Raw genomic sequence first — 15,644 nt, forward strand, 5'->3', positions numbered from 1 at the left:
ACAGAGAACACAAACAGGATTTCTCATCTGCATGACTTTTCAGGCTTATCTCTAAGTGTTAAGACAAAATAATTTTTTTATTATTACAGTGATCACAGTTAAATGGCCTTAAATGGCCAGAGTGAATGCGAGGAATTGTTTTTTCATCTTTTTTATCCGTCTTAAATAATAAGCAAAACCTATCTCACACTAAAGACATATAAGGTCTCTCTCCAGTGTGAACTCTCATGTGAGTCTTAAGCCCGGATCACACCAAGCCGACAGTCGGCCGTCAGGCAGTTTTTGTTCGTCGGCCGATTAAGTTTTCTCAGTGTGTTCCGCACCGTCGGCTGAAGTTGGTCCTCGTCTGTTTTTTCCCCGGCCGATTCGACATGTTGAATCGGCGTCGGAGCTCGTTGGCCAGTCGGGCCATCTGATCATTCTGATTGGCTGTTCAGCTACTGCCACCTGCTGGTACGGAAAGGTATTTCTTCTTAGGCAGGCACAGAACGGACGTGCTACTTGGCCATCGGGTGTCTAGCATAGGTTTGGTGTGTCAGGGCAACTTTGGACCCAGACGCTGCCGATGTGAGCCAACCCCGCAGTCTGCTTTCGTCGCCACTAGTTTGTCAGTGTCGGCTTGGTGTGTTCCTGCCTTTAAGGTTTTCTTTAAGTGTGAAACTCTTTCTGGTTGGAACAGGTGAAACTTTACGTGGCCTTGTAAGATGTTTCTTTTGTGTAAAACTCTTTCCACACCATTGATAGTTTAGGCTAGGATCACACCAAACCGACAATAAAGAATAGAGCTGATAAAAGCTGACTATGACGTCGCTTTGCATCAGGACAAAAAATTTACGCTTGAACACACCACACAGACTATCCGACAGCCGTATGGGAGAGTTGTGTCCATGTTCTGCGCCTGCGTAAGGACATAACTCTCCCATACCAGCAGATGGGCATTTTAAAAAGGAAAACCAGAACAGCTAGAACTGTGGATCAGATATGCATAGATCAGCTCTAACATCACCCAAATTCACTGTTAAAAATAAGCCACTCAACCGACCCTATGATTTTCTCTGATTTAGATATCCACACCTGATCATCACGTTACAATTATTCAAATTCACAGTGTTAAGCATATGGCTTTACTTCTTCAAACTTAAAGGCCCACTGAAGTGCCTTGAAACACGCAACATTATTCAATGTGTTGACGCAATTTCCACTGAAACAGGAAGATAGGGTGGGACATATCGAATAGCTCCTCCCCCAATAGCGTTTCGTTTATATCACAGCTCGGCCAGAGCCATTGGGCTTGGTAAAGCCGCAGTTTCCTCTTAATCTAACCACTTCTCCTCCTAATCTCCTCCATATCGGTTTAAAATATAGCAAGCTGTGCAGAATTCAAATAGGTCGGATACTTTTTCTGGTATGCGCCGTCTCGCACATATGATTCACTCTGTGTCATCGTGACTCTGGACCGGAGCAGACTGTGTGGACGCTGTGGCGGTTCGTGTGACATTAACATGAAACCAGACTTCATTAGCCCCAGGGGAAAGCATACACTCTCTTAATCGTTCCCTATCCCCTATATGTGCACTATGTGCCATTGACCATATAGAAAATAGTAAATGTGTAAACAAGTGACCGATTTTAGCCGCAGCTTCAGCGTCTATTTATAAGGGGTGGGAAGCTTTAGATTCTAGAGTGCATTTGATTGGACAGAAAATCTGATGAGAAGCTGAAGTGCAGGGTGATGTCATCAAAATCGTTAATCCATATTGGTGGAAGTGAGAGACTGTAAGTTTTGAATGCTTATATCTTCTAAAAGCAAATTGTCATTGTTTTGGAACACACTAGCTCATAGATAACAGTAAGACTAACATATTCATACTAAAAGCCGTCACTGCAACTTCCTGAACACAAACAAACTAGAAATTAAATATGTTCAGCACAGGCAAGGCTAGATATCATTAGTTTATTGTCATATACAGCACTTCACAGTGTTACATATCACATACCAGCACTTAATCCATCCTGGTTAACTATTTCAGTAAAACCCTCCCACACTGTACTGTACTTTTCTTTCCTTTAGTTCTTCAATTCTCCTTTTTGAAATTTCTCTCTGATCTGTTTTGCCTCCATTGCTGCTTGATAGTCTGCAAATTAGTGTCTGATGAAAAATTAAGCTAGTTTGCACAGGTTAATATTTCCATCATTATGTTGGAGAACACATCAAAATAATTTCTGTTAATAACATATAATGACCACTATGAGTTGCTCTAGGCATGTTTTCCTTGATTGGTTTTCCCTGAAGAGATTTACATTGTTGTTGAAAACAAAAGTAAAAGAGTAACACAAGTTCGTTGTGTTTTACCAGGTTCAGTGTCTTTATTAAAATCAACACAATGATTTATCTCTTATCTACCCCCAACCAACCCGCAAGTGTCCCGAGCTTTAAATCATTTCCTCTTTTCTGAATTTTCATGTTACAATTAAGGTGTTCTTTATGTATGAAAATCTTCCCAGGAATAAGCTTTCTGTCCAGTGTGAATCCTCCTGTGAGTCTTAAGGTTTCCTTTAGATGTGAAACTCATTTCACACTCAGGACAAGGGAAATGCTGCTCTTCGGGGTGAGTATTTTTATGCATTTTAAGAAGTTTATTTTTTGTAAAAATCTCTCCAAATTGATCACATTTCAAATCGTTCTCTCTTTTGTGAATTCTCATGTGAGCATTGAAGTATCTTTTATGTATGAAACTCTTTCCACACTGGGGACAAGTGAAAGGCTTTTCTCCATTGTGAAGTTCCATATGGTTATTAAGGGATTCTTCATCTTCTAAACACTTTCCACACTGATGGCACATAAAACACTGCTCCAAGTGTCTCTTCAGCTCTTTTTTAAATTTGAACACCTTTTCACATTGGTAACATTTAAAGGGCTTCTTTCTGGAGTGAATTATCATGTGAATGTTAAGGCGTTTCAAAGCCGTGAAACTCTGTCCACACTGATGACATATAAAACGTTTCGCTCTTGAGTGAATCCTCATGTGGAAATCAAGGCAGATTTTACGCATAAAATGCTTTCCACACTCACCACACGAGAAAGGTCTTTCTCCAGTGTGAATCCTCATGTGATCCTTTAAGGCATTGTTTTGTGTGTAACTTTTTCCACACTGATCACATGTGAAAGGCTTCTCTCCAGTATGAACTCTCATGTGAATTCTAAGGTTTTGTGCTGTAGTGAACGATTTTCCACACTGTTGACAGGTCAAAGATCTTTTAGATCTTTGACTCACTTCTTTAAGCGGCATCAGGTCTGAATGGTGAAAAAAGAAAATACAAGTTAACCCCAATTTCATAAAGCAACAGACATCAAACAAATATTTGTACTCAACATGCTAAAGGTTAATAATAATAATAATAATAATAATACATTTTATTTATATAGTGCCTTTAAAACACCCAAGGTCACTTTACAAAGGTAGGTTTAAGGAACAGAGCCAAAGAAACATCAATAACAAAGCACAATACGCATACCGATGGCTGAAGTGTAGTATACAGAATATACACAAGTCACTTACAAAGACAGGTTAGAGACACAAACAAAGAGGGATTCAAACAGGACTGAGTAATACAAACAAATAACATATCCATAACAAGGTACAATTTACAGATCAGGAGCTGAAGAATAATATTTAGAGAAAATTTGTGTTTTTAAGAGGTTTTTGAAGGAAAGAAGGGAGGATGCTTGACGGATGTTGAAGAGCATTCCACAACACTAAAAGACCTTGCACCCATAGTTACCATACTAAACTTAGGAGTGACTAGCAATCCCGCACTAGAAGATCTTAAGGAAAGAACAGGAGCGTAAGGCAGAAGTCAGTCAAATAAATATGAAGGACCAAGGTTATGAAGAGCTATATGAGTTAGAAGCCAGTGAAGGTGATAGAGGATTGGAGTAATGTGCTTATTCGTTCTTGTGAGAGTGATCAAGTGGGCGGCAGAGTTTTGAACATTTTGTAATCTCTTGATATTTTTAGTTGAAAGGCAATAAAGAAGTGAGTTACAGTAATCTAGCTGAGATGTGACAAAAGCATGTATAATAGTTTCAGCATCTTGCTGACTAAGAGAGGATCAAAAACGAGATATTATGTACGTGGAAAAAAAGCTGTCTTTACCACTTTACCAATGTGATCATTAAATGAAAGAGTGGAATCAAGAAGAACAAATATTTCGAACAGTCATAGAGGGCATTATCAAGTCACTATCCAAATCTATCAGTTGGCCAGATAGTTTAGACACAGATTTAGACCCAATCAGTATTATCTCTAATTTACCAGAGTTAAATTTAAGGTGGTTTGCCTCCAGCCTAAGCTTGAGATTCTTGATACAAGTTGTTAATGTAGGTGGAGGAATCACTAAGGTGGGAGGAATGCTAAAATAAATCCGTATGTCATCAGCATAACAGTGGAAGTTAAACCCATAGAGTTTGATTATTTGTCCAATTGGTAACATATAAATAGTGAAAAGAAGAGGGCCCAAGACAGAACCATGAGGTACACCAGAACTGATGGATTTGGGAGGATGATTTGTGCTTCTGGTAAACGACAAATTGTTGCCTTCCTGTCAAATAGGAGGAAAACCAGTCAAAGGCTGTACCAGTTATTCCAATTGCTGAAAGCCATATCAGGAGAATCTCATGACTAACAGTGTCAAAAGCTGAGTAGAGTTCTAACAGAAGGAGAGTGCTAAGAGCGCCAGAATCAGAAGCTAGGAGGAGATCATAAAGAACCTTAACCAGGGCTGTTTCAGTACTGTGTAACAGACAAAAGCCAGACTGGAAAGGCTCATAGAGAGGTTATGTGCTGTTAAATAGGCCTGTAGCAACAACTTTTTCTAATATCTTAGAGAGAAAACAGGAGGTTTGAAATAGGTCTATAGCTACTTAAAGATGAAGGATCAAGACCATGCTTTTAAAGAACAGGGGTGACCGCAGTAATCTTAAGCTTAGATGGTACAGTTCCAGAAGTCATTGATATATTAATGAAATAAATGATGGGTAGTGACAAAGCAGTCAAGCAATTTTTCAGCAAAGAGGTAGGTGCAGGAACAAGAGGACTAGTAGAGGGATTGGACAGCCTGATTATATCTTCAACCACTGTGGGGACAATAGAGTCAAAACTAGGTAGGCTACGAGTAAGGCATAAAGAGAGAGGTTCATTAGTGAAAACAGAGGAAAGGTGTTGATATGTATTAAGTGTTTTACTCTGAAAAACGTTCAGGAAAGCATCAAATGTTTGATCAGAACCCTCAGGAGACTGTACGGGTGGCTGAGTTCATTTTTTAACCATAGTAAATAATGTTCTAGGCATTTTTTTGGACTTATTAATGAATGCAGAAAAATAAGATGATCAAGCAGCATTAAGAGTTACCCTATACTGCTGAATATGTTCAGTATATGCCAAGGAGTGAACAGAAAGGTGAGTTTTCTTATAAAGCCTTTCTAGACAGCGGCCCTTGGTTTTCATTGCCCTAAGCTCAGCGTTGAACCAAGAATAAGTGCGAGTGGATGGAACATATATAGATTTTAAGGGAGAATATTCATTCAAAAAAGTAGAAATAATTTCATCATAGACATTAAGAATGTCTTCTGCAATGGAAAGATAGAAACAGGCAGAAAGGGGGAGTCACTGATTGCAGTAGAGAATGACAGAGGATCAACCAACTTCCAATCATAATAATATATCAAGGATTTTACATCAGACTTTGGAATATAAAAATTACAAGAAAATTCAATCAGTTTTTGATCAGAGATACCTATGTCAGAGCCTTTTAAGGCAGCAATGTTGATACCAGTAGATCATTCAAATTCCAGTGTTTGTACATGAATTGGAAAATCAATATGTTGACCAAATTAAAAAAATTTGCATCTGTGTTCTGTGCACGAATATGTAACGTGTGCATTCTTGAGACTCTATTAGCACCACAGTTTACTTCGTCTTGCCCAGAAAAAGCACAGAAGTTGCGAGAAATTAAGATTAACAAAAATGCGACACAAAATACAATCTATATACCTTCTTCTCTGAGGTGAATATATCCGTTTTGTCTGTCGTAACAAGAAGTTATCTTGTTCACATCTGTCAACTGTCATTCTTCTGACTGTTATCACACAAACACAGTTCCGTTCCGGAGATATTTAACTCACTGAAGAAAGTACACGGATACTTTTTGGGACTTCTAGGTGCTGTATGTCATGTCACATTTTTGTTTTACAACTTGTGTGCTTTTTTTGATGGAGTGAACTGCGGCACTAATAGAGACACACGAACGTGCACCAAAGGCCGAAGTCGGGATTTTCGTTAACTAATACTTTAAATTTAATATCATATACCCCCAGAACACTTGGAATATACGACATGTCGCAGCATGGGATCATTCTTTTTTTAAAAAGCTTGATGCTGGTCGCTATTCACTGCCATTATATGGATGAGCGGGAGCAGGACTTTTTTTTTTTTTAAACTCTCCTTTTGTGGTCTATAAAAGAAAGAACGGCATATGGCATTAGAACAACACCATGGTGAGTAATTTATGTAATTTAGTAATTAATTTTCATTTGAGGGTGAATTATCCCTTTAATGCATTACTTACTTATGATAACTTATGTATTAATTTCATTTTACAATAGATAAATAAAATAATTATACCATTGAATAGTTCTAAAAGTTTTTGCTATATACTGAAACTGGTATTGACTACCTAAACTTTGGTATCGTAACAACACCAAGTGCTCTACATCTTGTAAATGTACACTTATCTCTTAAAAAGCATGGATTTAACCTCATATTCCACAGTAACTATTATGGTGAATGATCTGGTGCTTTTGACATGATAACAGATTTGGTGATAATGACATTAAGACAATTATAAATATTTTTAGCTAATCAGCTTTAATTGTGGCACTCATATATGAATGGATTCTTCATATTCTTCATATGTTCAGATTCTTTCATGTCAATTTGCATGGCTTTTCAAAATTATAATTTATTTACTTAAATGTCAGCATTTTAATGAAGAAAAAAATAAGTTCTCTGTTCACATTTGAAAACCAACCTGTTTGTTCCTCAGTATCTTCATGTTTCACTCTGAATGATTCTGAAATTCTCATGTCTCCAGTCTCTTCTTTAATAAACGCCATATTGAAAACAGTGTTGATCTCAGTTGTTTCATCAAGAGTTTCTTGTTCCTGTATGTTTGGACATTTTCCAAGTTTAAAATGAAGAAAACAATTAATAGAAAGATATATAAATACAAACCTGATTTGCTACTAACGTATAAAGGTACTTTAGTCACAAACAGTTAACAATAATAAAATAGCGTTTTACGAGCAAGACTATCAGTTCATGTAACGTTTAATAGTTGAGTTTTCAGGCACAAAAATATAATAAAATGGGTGTAATATGATTAAATAATTTCTGAAGTCACGATTTAGAAAATGAATGTGAGAAAACTGCAACTATCAACTGAAAACTTAACTTTAAAGCGTCACAAGGCACCTCACATAATATCCATTCATTTCACATTACTTGTAAAAACTATGAGTAGATTGAACGATTTGTATCGATTTAAACACGTCAACTAATTCAAAACTCAAACCTTTGTTTAACCAGAGAGCGGTGCAGCCATATGATGTCATAACACCAGACCAAAATAAAAGTCCCGTCCACATCCTGTCTAACAGAAAGCGCAAAGAAAAAAAAAAATTTTTTAATTTTTATTTGGCAACTTTTAGCAACTTTTGAAAAGTCGCTGACTCAAATGCTAAAATTCACATTTTCCCTCTTAATTCAAAGAAAATAAGCAAAGAAAAGTCAGCACACTGGAAAAAAGTACATTATGAGTAGCTTCACACACAAAAAAGTAGGACATTCTTGTTTACTTTAACTTTATTTAAAATTATAGGCTTATCATAGCGAGTTGGGACAAGAGACAAAGAGCAGCAACTTTAAAAAAACATTAAGGCACCATCACGTGAACGCCACATAAGTCACTTGTTACTATGTAAAACATTGTCAGGTTTTTCTCAAGTATAGATGTTGCTTTCATTTCAAGTAGCTTGCTCTGGTAATAGGTTTCACGAGGACATATAATCTCAGATGTGATCTTAAATTGCAGAGCCATTTAAAAGTCTGTCCACACAGAGAACACAAACAGGATTTCTCATCTGCGTGACTTTTCAGGTGTATCTCAAAGTGTGAAGGCAAAATAAATTTTTTATTACACTGATTGCAATTATAAATGGCATTAGTCCAGAGTGAATGCGCAGATGATTTTTGAAATTGTTTTTTTTTTAACCTCTTGCCACATTCAGAACATTGCGATTTCTGTCCAGAATGAGTTTGCATGTGAATTTTCAGCCGTGTTGAATAAGAAAAACTCTTCTCACAATGAAGACACGTGTAAGGTCTCTCTCCAATGTGAAGTCTCATGTGAACTTTAAGGTTTGCTTTGCCTGTACAAGTTCTTCCACAGTGATGGCACATGAAAGGCTTCTCTCTTCTGTGAATCTTTACATGCCTTGTTAGATGTTTCTTCTCTATAAAACTCTTTTCACACTGTTGACATTTTAAATTGTTCCCTCTTTCGTGAATTTTCATGTGACAATTAAGGTGTCCTTTATGTATGCAACTCTTTCTACACTGTGAACAGGTGAAAGGCTTCTCTCCAGTGTGAAGTTTCATGTGGTAATGAAGGGACCCTTCATGTTTTAACCACTTTCCACATTGATGGCACTTATAAGCTTTTCCGCAGTGTGACATCTCATGTGTCTCTTTAGATGCTTTTTTAATTTGAACCCCTTTCCACATTGGTGGCATTTGAAGGGCTTCTCTCCAGAGTGAATTATCCTGTGCTTGTTAAGGCGTTCTGTGTCTTTGAAACTCGCTCCATATATATATTAAACGGTTCTCTCTTGAGTGAATTCTCATGTGTAAATTAAAGGTGTCTTTACGTATGAAACTCTTTACGCACTGATCACATTTGAAAGGTCTTTCTCCAGTGTGAATCCTCATGTGATCCTTTAAGGTATTGTTTCGTGTGTAACTTTTTCCACACTGATCACATGTGAAAGGCTTCTCTCCAGTATGAACTCTCATGTGGATTTTAAGGTTTTGTGCTGTAGTGAACAAGATTCCACACACTGTTGACAGGTGAAAGATCTTTTAGATCTTCTTGCCTCCTCACCTCTTTTTTGTGAGAAAGACTTTTCAGTCTGTGAGCTAAGTTTTTCTTCAGTTATGAAATCATGTTTCTTGTACCATTGTTTCTCCTCCAGTTCTTGTCTCTCCTCTTTAAGCGGCATCAGGTCTGAAAGGTGAAAAAAGAAAAATACAAGTTAACCCCAATTTAATAACAAAGAGCAAAAGATTCACATCTGCATTGGCACTGCCGTTGACCCAGAGAGAACATGTATAGGTATGAAACACACTTTACAAACAGTCTTTTCACACACACTGTCATTATTTTTGTGTTACAAACATTAATCACAGAAGTACTGGAATAAAAGTTAATAGTTCAGATATAAACACTGATGTCTACGGTAGTAGTCAAAATAGAGAAAAGCACCTTTTGAAAGTAACTTGACACTTGAAATAAAAATTGTTTCAATTACATAATTTCAACAGTAGGTGGCGACAAAAAAAAGATCTGTCAACGTATCATGCACTTGAAATTTAGCTCAGCAGTATTCCAATTTCGCTTGTTTCAGACTTCGAGTGTAGTTAACCTGTGGCAAATTTAATTAAATGGACTTGAAAATTAAATGATTTAGAAAAGCACACACCTCTCATGAAAGGTCAAACGGCTGAAAATGCATATCAGAGCAAAAACAAAATCATGAGGTCAAAATAACTGCCTGTAGAGCTCAGGATAGAAGATAGGATTGTATCACACATCTGTAGATAACTACAAAAAATTCTGCTGTATTGAAAGTTCACAGAAGCATGTAGCCTCCATAATCCTTAATGGAAGAAGTTTGGAACAACAGGGACTCTTCCTAGAGCTGGCCTCCTGGCCAAACTGAGCAATCGATGGAGAAAGGGCTAGAAGGAAAGCTCAACACAGCAAAAGAGATATGCTTAATGAAAACCTAGTCTGAATTACTCAGATCCTCAGACAGGGCAAAAGGTTCACCTTCCAACAGGACAAACACACAGCTAAGACAATGCAAGAGTGGCTTATGGACAACTCTGTGAATGTTCTTGAATGGCCCAGCCAGAGCCTGGGCTGAACCCAATCGAACATCTGTGGAGAACCCTAAAAATGTCTGTCCGACATTCCCCATCTAACCTGAGAGGGCTTGAGAGGATCTGCAGAGAAGAATGGCAGGAAATCGCCAAATGCAGATGTGCAAAGCTTGTCACATCATACCCAAAAAGGCTTAAAGGGATAGTTCACCCAAAAATGAAAATTTGATGTTTATCTGCTTACCCCCAGGGCATCCAAGATGTAGGTGACTTTGTTTCTTCAGTAGAACACAAATGATGATTTTTAACTCCAACCGTTGCAGTTTGTCAGTCGTATAATGCTTGTCAATGGTAACTCCATCTATAAGAGTCAAAAAAACAAATCCAAATTAAACCCTGCGGCTCGTGACGACACATTGATGTCCTAAGAAATGAAACGATTGGTTTGTGCGAGAAACCGAACAGTATTTATATCATTTTTTTTTACCTCTAATACACCATTATGTCCAATGCTTGAATGCTTGAATCTGATTGGTTGACGAACGGTTTAATGTGTGCAATTATTTTCAGGGAAACACAGTGTTAAAAATATTATCTCCTGCTGCATTACTGTTTTTCTTGTTGGTTCAAGGTGGTACTATACATTACATTACATTACATTTTAGAAAATTGTAATATTTCTTCTGAGAATGGCATTGCATTTTGATGCATGGAAAGATGTTTATGTGATTAAAATCCCAGAGCTGTATCAGTTTTTAAATCATATTTCTGGTGTGCTGCTTATTCTTTGTGATATATTTTTCTTATTCCTTTCCATTCTGTTTACTTAATTGTTGTTCCTATGTGTAAAGTCTGTCAATGTAATAACTGTGTTACCTCCACAAACAAAAGAACGGAAAGGTACGATCAGCTATGCAGGTCAGTGTTACTTCCCAAGTTCTTCCTGCCTATTTCTGGACACATTTTGTGGAAGAAGAGCAGAAGAACAGAAAAGTGCCCTATGCTGACTGTTTGAAAAAAAAAAAAAAAAAAAAAAAAAAAACAACAACAACAACAACAAAAGTGGAATTTATAATTCTGCATCTGTTGGCTTCAAGAAGGAAGATCTGGCTGCTGGTATTGGTAGAGGTTTGACCTCCACAAGATGTGGAATTGAGTTTTCATCTTCTCTGCCTTCAGATCACATTCCTATCTTTTCTAGACAGCCAACGTCTTTCTTTTTCAGTCTTTCTTTTGTTCAGATGCTAATTTTCTCCCTCCTCACTTTCACTCTGACATTTACTCTTTCTATCTTTTTAACTTAATTACTGCATTTTTTCATCTGCCTCTTTTTGTTTGATACTTAATTCCTCTCTTTCTCTACCTCTATCTTTCTCTTCTTCACCTCTTTACCTCTCTTTCCTTTTCTTTCTCTCTTCTCACAGATTCTTGCGGTGCACACTGCTGTGCCCTGGGCAAGTAGTGAGCAAAACACTCAAACTCTCTAAAAATGCTGCTAAACAGCGCAATAAATGCTGCAAGTGAATTTAATGTTATAAAGTGTACTTATAGACCTAACATGTGTTACATGAATTAAACAGTTAAACAGACAATGAAACAGACATTTTACTCTGTAATAAACTTAAAAAATATAGGCCTATATAAAAAATTACCCAATTATTAAACTTATCAGCAAAGTCAATTGTATTTAGTTTTATCAAAAGTCTCAAAGAACAAAGAACAAAAGAGCATAAAAACAGTCAATAACTCGTCATATCTAACACGTCATATCTTCCACTGCCTTCCCTGCTGAGAATGTGCCAAATGAACTTTGAGGGGCTGCTAAGTAACAATGGAAGATAAAGAACAAAGAACATTGTAAGTACACAACATCTGTTTTGAATTAATTGAGAAAATGCTCATGTTTCTGTATGTTGTCATTCTTGACAGTCATTAATGCAGGTGAATTAATTTACAGATTTCCTATACTCTTTATTTAATTTAAAATGATATTTAACCCTGCGAAACAACGAAGGCCAGCAAAAATTCCCATGCACTGCCAACAGAAAGGGGTCACGTTGAGCGTACACTGAAAAATGTAGGCCTATGCTGATTATTTATATACAGTTACAAGAAAAAGTATGTGAACCACTTGCAGAATCTGTGAAAATGTTAATAATTTTAACAAAATAAGGGAGATAATACAAAATGCATGTTATTTTTTATTTAGTACTGTCCTGAGTAAGATATTTTACATAAAAGATGTTTACATATAATCCACAAGACAAAAAAAATAGCTGAATTTATTAAAATAACCCCATTCATAAGTATATGAACCACTGATTCTTAATACTGTCTGTGGTTACCTGGATGATCTACGCCTGTTTTTTTGTTTTGTGGTTGTTCATGAGTCTCTTGTTTGTTCTGAGCAGTTAAACTGAGCTCTGTTCTTCAGAAAAATCCTCCAGGTCCTGCAGATTCTTCAGTTTTCCAGCATTTTTTGCATATTTGAACCCTTTACAGCAGTGACTAAATGATTTTGAGATCCCTCTTTTCAAAACTCAAACACAACTTATAAAAAAGTTTCAAACATTAACTGATCCTCCAGAAGGAAACATGATGCATTAATAGATGGGGGGTGAAAACATTTGGAATTTGAAGATCAAGGTAAATTGTATTTAATTTGTCTTCCGGGAAACATGCAAGTATGTTCTATTGCTTCCGAAGGGCAGTACTAAATGAAAACAAATGATATTCAAGCGAAATAAGAAAAATTTGGACCTGACCCTTCAAAAGTCCCTGTTCAAAAGTTTTCACCCCCCAACTCTTAATGTATCGTGTTTCCTTCTGAAGCATCAGTGAATGTTTGAACCTTTTTTAATAGTTGTGTTTGAGTCCTCAGTTGCCCTCAGTGTGAAAAGATGGATCTCAAAATCATTCAGTCACTGTTGTAAAGGGTTCAAATATGCAAAAGATGGTGGAAAAACAGCTATTTTTTTGTCTTATGGATCTTAGTTTAACTTCCAAAAGTTGAAATAACTTTTTTTTTTTTTTTTTGTCAATTCAAATACATTAGACAAATTAATTGGATAAACACAGTAATTACGTTACGTTTATGACCAGCTGTTTACTTTGTGATTATAGAAAGGATGGCATTTTATCAGAGATAGTTTACTCCCCCTCACGTCTTTCCAAATAATTTTCTCTATTCTGCAGAAAACAATAGAAGAACAACAACAACAGCAAAAAATTACACTTGACATGAGGTTGAGTAAATGTAAATGATGACAGAGTTCATGTTTGGGTGAACTATCCCTTTAACTTTGCAATTTGTATATGTTGTAAGTAACAGCTGGCTATCTATGGTCTGTGAAGGCTGGACAGTTTAAAAATAGTGAGACAGTCTTTAACCTTGTCACCACTGCTTAACTATTGCTCCTCCTGTTATCAGTATGCTGCATCTGTCACATCTTCATTACAGCAGATGCATGCGCCTCAGGTAGCCACACAGAAATGAAAGTCAAAAAGAACAAGAGAAAATGAAAGAGGACCAGGTGAAGCACGTTTCCAGGTCGGCAGAGAAGACAGACACAATGCACTGACATGACAAAAGAAAATCTCTTTCAAATGCGCTCTAATGCACCCCCCACTGACAGAAATTAAGAGTGTTAATGCATGGCACCCATTCCTGAATTTTTTTTTTTTAAGAATAGCAATTTTACCTGCAAAATTTTGTGTGTCGTTTTTCGCTGTCAATTTGCACTGCTGTATTTAGATTTACAGTAACTGATAATTTCCCGGAATGCATTGAAAATCTACAGTAACATACTGTCAACCGTGTACACAGTATGGAACTGTTGAGAATACAATATAATACAGTGAAAACAACAAAATCTACAGTAACATACTGTATACAGCTTATACAGCAAGAAACTGTTGAAAAAAAACAGTATAATACTGTGTAAACAACAGAAATCATTATGGTGTATTCTATGGCTACGTCCACACGAAGCCAGAGCTTTCCCTATCCAATCTTTTTTTTTCCTCGTCTCAAGAAATATCTGTGTACACACGAAACCACTGAAGCGACTCAAAACGATGTAGTATCAGGGTTGGGCAAAAATACATCATACAGTCTCTGTTTGAGTCATAGATGGCTAGAACAGGAGGGGACGACAGTACGTCTTTCATAGCTTGAAATGCCTTGGCTTGTTCAACGCCCCAAATCCAACAGTTCTTTTTTGAAAACAGGTCACGAAGAGCTTTGTCTTTGTCCACCAGTTGGGGAATAAACTTCCCAAGCTGATTTACCATCCCCAGAAAGCTCTGCAGTTCACTCACATTTGAAGGCTCTGTCATATCCCTGATGGCTGCTCTTTTCATTGAGTCAGGACTAATGCCATCAGCAGAGATAATGTGCCCTAAAAAGTGTACTTTCTGCTTTGACAACTCGCATTTCTCAACATTGAGGGTCATGCCTGCCTTTTGCATTTTCTCCAGCACTGCATACAGACGAATGTCATGCTCCTCCTTTGTTCTCCCCCACACCAGAACATCATCAATGTGACACACCGTGCCTTTCAGCCCTTCAGTGACCTCTGTAGCTATTCTATTCTGGAAGTGTTCTGCAGCATAGGTCATTCCGAAATAGAGGTCTGCGCGGGACTGTTTTTTTCGTCCCGCTCCCACAATGGTTCTATTCTGCAGGCACCCGCTCCCGCTCAAAATTCACTGTGTTCACCCGCTATCCGCATATAGTGATTTTCTTCCCGACCTGACGGGTCCCGCTAAAGATCGTTTCCAGAATCTTGCGTTTAAACTTCCCCTAAAGAAAGTGATTGGGGATAACAAATATAAAATGTTGCATAGGCCTATACAAGATTTGTATTTGTTATTTGTCTATGATGCTGTCAACACCCTAAAAATGTCAGAGAAAAAAAATGTCACAAAGAATAATAGGCTAAATATCACAGAGAAAAATAGGCTAAATTAAATAGCCTACAACATGTCCCTCAAAACTATAGGCTAAGCCAAAATTATAAACAAAAACTGTTGGCTTACTAGCTATACTGCAAAATGAAATCTTTTTTAACATCCACGCAAGAACAGAATGATGCTGACTGATGACCATTTCAGAACGTCTCTCCTCCAAAATCTGATCACAAAGGTTGAATGTTCTCTGAAGGTGCACTCGCGCAGACCTCTAATGCAAAGAACATATCTTGCCAGGTTTCTCAGGACAGGGAACTGGTGACTGTGTGAACGCCACCACTGCAGAAAGTTTTGTTCACTTCAAGTTCAAGCACAGATGCGCTGATGTCAAAGCATCTCGGAAGCGACCGGGTTATTGTCAGACCGCCCGCTCCCGCCTAAAGTACACTATAGTTACCGACCACAATCCGCCTTTCATTCAAAATTTAATCCTGCGCAGCAAGAAATCTTATC

General features: G+C 37.3%; 1 protein-coding gene and 1 long non-coding RNA gene across 2 annotated transcripts in view; one reads left to right on the forward strand and one right to left on the reverse strand.

The window, feature by feature from the left end:
• Positions 1-15,644, forward strand: part of LOC127517251 (major histocompatibility complex class I-related gene protein-like) — a 163,815-nt gene that overhangs the window by 139,405 nt on the left and 8,766 nt on the right. The window lies entirely within an intron of this gene.
• Positions 2,343-7,625, reverse strand: LOC127517267 (uncharacterized). Its single transcript, XR_007931228.1, has 2 exons — positions 7,090-7,625; positions 2,343-3,295 (listed from the first exon to the last, which is right to left on the reverse strand). It is a non-coding gene; the product is annotated as an uncharacterized LOC127517267 (long non-coding RNA).

The sequence above is a fragment of the Ctenopharyngodon idella genome, chromosome 8 (assembly GCF_019924925.1).
Source record: "Ctenopharyngodon idella isolate HZGC_01 chromosome 8, HZGC01, whole genome shotgun sequence".
Taxonomy (NCBI): Eukaryota; Metazoa; Chordata; class Actinopteri; order Cypriniformes; family Xenocyprididae; genus Ctenopharyngodon; species Ctenopharyngodon idella.